A 6085-nucleotide genomic window follows, 5' to 3' on the forward strand; every position below is an offset into this window, starting at 1 on the left:
GTTCTGTTGTCACGGACCCCTTGTGGTAATCGTCAATGCTTCGCGGACCACCCTGTAGCGTCAGATATTTAATTTCGACGCCGACCTCCCATAAAATCCAAAATATATTGTTTTTTAATCATAATCGCAAAAAGTTGAAGCAATAAGTTACATTTTTACAGCAAAAAATGTGTCATTCATATTTATGGTAGGAAATAAAAATGATTCCACGGACACCTTAAAAAGTACTCATCGACCCCCATTGGTCAGCGGTTCACAGGTTGAAAACCACTCATCTAGACATTGTTTTGGAGTCACAATAATTCTATTAAAAAATAATTTCTTCCAATAATTTTACATTTTTTTCACATTGTGTGTGTGTATGATTGTAACATTCGTTTAATTATCTTCCCCAAATTTTGGAGCAATTATTCTGATTCACCCTGTGCTGCAGTGGTTCTTAACCAGGAGTTCTCGAAGAGATTTTCAGGAAAAGGAGGGGGAGTCCGTGGGCTCTGATGAGAAAACAATAATTTCATAGTAATAAAGTTCATACCTATCGGGCTGTTGTGCCGTGTTCCAGGCTTCATTGAAACAGACGTTTCGTCCACTACTGCAGTTTTCGACAATCGGGGAGACAAAACAACCTCCTTGGATGACCGTTATCCACTGACCAAAGCGGATCGAGATTCTTTGTACAGCTTTGCCACTGACGCTTTGGTTGGAGACGGGGAAGAATCGATCTCGCCGTTGTGACATCGAGCAAGTGACGTATCGATGTTGATGGGACATGGCGGCTTCTGACTGGGTGGTTGGGGATCGGAGTCTTATAGCTTATATGATTATTAATTAAAAAATATTCAAGATATACAGAAGACTGGATGTTGTGAAGATATTTATTATTTGAGATGTTAATTTCTTAAGGAAGGAAAAAACTCATCTCTGCCTCTACCGGGAGTCGAACCCGGGTCCCTCGATTGCATCTGTAGCTATCCTCTATCTCCTCTGTAGCTTAGTGGTCAGAGCACTCGTCCGGCAATCGAGGGATCCGGGTTCGACTCCCGGTAGAGGCAGAGATGAGTTTTTTCCTTCCTTAAGAAATTAACATCTCAAATAATAAATATCTTCACAACATCCAGTCTTCTGTATATCTTGTATTAACAAGTGGAGAGCGACATTCTTGTCATAGAAAATATTCATATTGTAACAGGCAAGCTGTTGACAAGGACGTACAGTAGTATAACTTCCTTTATTCACGAGACACATATATAAGGATTAAGTTTTATTGTGGAGACATTATCGAAGAGTTTGATTTTTGCCTTCACGGCGAAGGGTTGTCGTTTTCACATGTTAATGTAGAGGTGTTCTGTATTGAAGTAGAATAAAGGAATTTTTCTATGTTCGCGTCACTCCGTATACACACCACCGACACAATGCCGTGCAAAGTTTTAAAATAGACGGGCGAGTGTGTTTAGCTAAACGGACATTCTGAATAGGTAACCAAGAGAGTGAAAATGGCTTGTTTGGCAAAATATCGAAAAGACGAACTTCGACGTCTTGCCGAGGAGAACCTATCGAACCCGAGATGAAAGTGATAGAGCTAAAGAAACTTATTACGTCCAGTAAAGAATATGACGAGGCCTTCGCAAAAGGATAGCTATACAGACCCTCGTAGAAAACAGGTTCAACCGCGAGAAACAAGAAGCAGAAGAGAAAATACAACGAGAATATGCCGAAGAGTGGATTCAACGACAAGAAGCAGAAGAGAGAATTCGACTAGAAGAAGCTGAAGAGAGTTCAACCGGCGAAGAGAAATGCAGTTCGAACTCGAAAAACGGAGGAGAGAAGCGGAAAAGTGCCAAGCTTCCATTTGACTGGCGTTGTTAAATCGGGACTTTCAAGTATCAGTTCCACGCTTAAAATCATCGGACGACATTTCGTTGCTTTTGACCCTGTTCGAACAGCACATGCGATTTTACTAGATTCCGGAAGAATTGTGGATTACGTTTCTCACATCAATAGCTTACGGAAGGAGGTGGCTAGGATATGTGCCAAAGAGCCTGACGACAAGTTCACTATCAGTATATCAAGGAGCTTTCGAAGCGATTTAAGCTACACGCAGAAAATTTTGACAACTTTTTGTAGAGCATCGGCAGAACACTCGGAGAGTTCATGGCGTAACTTTTATTTGGAGTTGAAAACGTACCTTGAAAGGTGGTTAGGAGAAGTTAAAGACACAACATTTGAAGACTTGATCCATCTAGTTATAGCGGATCAGATGAAGAAAAAGTGCCCTCCGCTAGTGAAAGATCATTTGATCTATGTATGGGCCATGTTGACCTCATCATCTGAACTAGCTGAGAAACTCGACGCATATGAAGATACCAGGTGCTGTCACAAAGAACTCAATCAGCAGTATGATGTCGAGGGTCGTCGGAAGCAAACACCGAGAAAATATGCATGGACGTCTTCAAAACCAGTGATTTCCCCAGACCTTTCTTGCAGATGAACAGACGCTTTCCATAATGCGTCTGGATGAACAGTGACCTGTAATATGCTATGGATGTTGATATCCTGGAGAGTGTAGCGGAGAGTGACGTCATCCTTGCAACTTAACAACCTCCCACAACGCCTTTTGCTCGTTCCTTGCTGGGACATCCGTGAAACCAGAGGGGTGAGTATGTAAAAGGCAAGCTGTTGACAAGAACGTGCAGAAGTACTGCACTTGTTTTATTCACGAGGCACGCGAGGATTAAGTTTGTATCGAGAGGCGAAGACATTCTCGAGGAGTTCGATTTCAACCTTCATAGCGAAGGGTCGTCAGTTTCGCATGTTAACGAAGAGCTGTTCTGTATTGAAGTAGAATAAATAAAAGTTTTTCCTGTGTGTGTTCGTCGCTCCGTATACACACCACCGAACGTCACAATAGGAATTTTAATTATTCATATGATTTTCAATAAAAAAATTCATGTTTTTCGATAAGAAAATTCATAGGATTTTTAATAAGAAAATCTCATTTTAATTTTTCTGTGTATGCAATAAATATTTAAGTCACAAGAAAGAAATACGATACCGACGGGAAAAAAATTCAATCATATGTTACACATGATTAGTTTTTTTTACAGATTATTTTATGCTTTCGCACTCATACGTTGAATGTGAGCCGCATTCTTTAACATTTAAACACACCTGCAATTTATCATCAAGGGAGGTTCAGGGTCACAATGCCTTTGATAACCGACAGGACAATCGAAAACGGCATCTTGCGCATACACTGCAGCTAGAAAGAAAACACAATAATACAGTAAATGAATGACATATGTATATGTTACGGTAAATGTGATATATATAAATAGGTCATTATTCATATTTACCAATCGTCTTGGTAAGTTTGATAAGTTTATTAATTTTACGGGTCATTATGAATAATGCCCAAGCGTCGATGGTAAAATTGATAATTACTGAAAACGTTACCGCTCTTACCGGCGGTTATGCATAACAACCAAGCGTTGTTGGTAAATTTGATAAATACTTGAAATTTATCGCCTTCATCTGTGGTTATGCATAATACCATAGTGCAATTAGTGAATTTGATAATTATGAAAGAAATTGTAAACGATTCTAGTATGTGCGATAAATATAGTCGGATACCGATATTATGATAACAAATTTTACGATCGTACCCCGATATAATGATTCAGTACGTGTATGAATTACCGTGCATAAATATATCATACAGTGCGATTTATCGTGTTTGCCAACTACGCGACGCTTGTGTATTAGGCTGAATGAATAAACGCCAGAACTTTGCCACTGGACTTATCCCGTTGCCGAGATCTCTTCAAGCCCAGCTTCGTGGCAGAGTCTGAAACACTTTATTTTGTGTCAAAAAAAAGAAAAAAAAACATACAAACTTTTACAACATATTTTTCCCGGACAATTGGGTACCGTCGCGATTAACAAATTTTGTGGTGATTACAGACGAGATGGGATTGGGAGTTGGGGAAGTTTCGGGGTTGAGTTAAGATGAACGTACACATATTAGGATGGAGGTATGGTTTAAAATTGTGTATATATTGTTTATAATTTTTGTTAACTGCATTTTTAATTGGGTTGCTGTATATTTGAAATATATGACATCCATATTTTTATGGGCATCTTTTTCTCAGCCACCTCGTTGGGCATTTTGCCTGTTGTGGCGTTGCATTTGTATTTGTATAAAAGCAATTGAGCCCCCCCCCTGCCATCTCATCTGTTATCTTACACTTGCCATATTATATACAGAGGATACAAAAAGAGAAAGAAAATGAGAATCTTATTGTGAAATAAGAAAATATATATATATCCATCGGAGCGAGTCATCTCGCTTAACACCCTATTGGTGAGCAAATGGGTTTGATAACTTGCGGACTAGAAGCCAGCATCAGTTTTATTGGGTTGAGTTCATTGTGTATTAGGCTATGCATAATGGCAAGTAAAAATAATAATGCTCTCAGTATTTATAAAATTCACCAATTGCACTGGGTATTATGGATGATCAGAGATGAAGTCCATAAACGTGAAGTATTTATCAAATTTTCTAACGACGCTTGTGCACTATGCATACCATGGTGTTTAATTTAGCGTAACAACCCTATAATTTTTTAATATTCTTGGATGGGCAATACCGGCTAGTTGCCGAGATGATGTTCACTCATTTGGATGTCATGTTTGACACGCGTTTACGATTTTGAGGACGTTGTTCAATCGCAGAGAATGTTGGTCATACTTTAAGAATGTTAAGAACAGTTCCCTCAAAGTCACTAAAAATGGTTAATTTCTTTTTTCCAGGTTCAGTTAGTTTTCCTTGGTATTCAGTGTAGTTTTGAAAGCATCCTGAATCGCGTTTTACGTTATTGCGCACCTTCTATCAAACCAATGTCAAGCTGAAGATAGCAGTGGGAAAACTTACCGAACAGGCAGAGGAGCATGCCAACGAGGAGGAAAGCGTAAGCAACATTCATTGTGGTACAAACTGATTGAAAGAAAAGCATACCATCAAACAGTGAAGTAACGGAGAAGAATACTGATTGAAACACTTCTAATACGTAACAAAAAATATTAAATGAAAACCGATATATTTTAAACAGAGTATTGATAAATGAGATGATGATACGTAGTTTTTAACTTACCCAGATGAAACCCGTTGATATAGAAACGTGTGGTAGTTTATTGTGGTTGAATGAATAATGTCGACAAAGGGTTCCTAAGTGTATATATAAGCTCGTGTTCACACATACACACAAACGGAATTCCTTTATGAAATACATTGCATTAATGATAGGAAAACCCATAGATACATTTTGTTTACACGGATAAAGCACCTGTTCGTTTTCCCAGAATTGTTAATATTGTGCTACATAGTCACACAATTGGACAACATTTAAACATTACCTTATTTTATATTTTTAATAATTCGCAAATTTTTCCGCATGTTTAATGGAAACTAAAGTATAGTCGTCTTGTATGGTTGTTTAATTGTTCTAGAATATCGTTAATGAAAATCAAAAATATTCTTTGTGTAAGTGTTGTGTCCCAGAGCTGCTCTTAGCGTCTGGGGCTGATACTCGAGATACCAATTAATACCACTCAATTATTCAACCCTTGTCCTCAGGTCGGAGTAAATTATTATTTATTTACAGCTATAACAAATAATGTATATATGAGGATGTATTTAAATTACATACTTATAAATCAGTACATTTGTTTTATGCTACTACTCCTTGAGCGAGAGAGGAATGGAGAAAGCAATATGTCAAGACTTACCCCAGACTTTCGTCATCTTCCGCTTCTTCCACTATCCTCCCAAAAAAACCCCGGACAACCACCTCTCATCAAGACCTAGTTCGTTCTGTCTCTTTCAACCACCTTCTATCGTCCAACTTCCTCCTGTTTCCCTCTCATTGGTTCCGTCTCCTAAACGTCACACCCCCTCCCCTTTGGGTCCCAGACTAGAATCTCTTACTGGAATCTCGCTGCTGCCCCGATATCTACATACCAATGATAAATCCCTCTGCCACTCCTTCTCAAGGTACCACTGCCCAAAGGGCAGGGTCAATTCTGCACA

The 6085-nt window shown here is 38.8% G+C and overlaps 1 long non-coding RNA gene across 2 annotated transcripts; it reads right to left on the reverse strand.

The window, feature by feature from the left end:
- Nucleotides 1-3051: 3051 nt before the first annotated feature.
- On the reverse strand, nt 3052-5872 carry LOC149071088 (uncharacterized). 2 transcript variants are annotated; one of them, XR_016194719.1, is made up of 3 exons: nt 5785-5872; nt 4931-4993; nt 3052-3259 (listed from the first exon to the last, which is right to left on the reverse strand). It is a non-coding gene; the product is annotated as an uncharacterized LOC149071088 (long non-coding RNA). The 2 variants fall into 2 exon arrangements; XR_016194720.1 differs by lacking the exon at nt 5785-5872 and adding an exon at nt 5151-5187.
- Between the last annotated feature and the right edge of the window lie 213 nt (nt 5873-6085).

The sequence above is a fragment of the Pholcus phalangioides genome, unplaced genomic scaffold (genome assembly GCF_987345545.1).
Source record: "Pholcus phalangioides strain wild (caught in Gottingen) unplaced genomic scaffold, Ppha-v1.0 ptg000019l_1, whole genome shotgun sequence".
NCBI classification, from domain to species: domain Eukaryota; kingdom Metazoa; phylum Arthropoda; class Arachnida; order Araneae; family Pholcidae; genus Pholcus; species Pholcus phalangioides.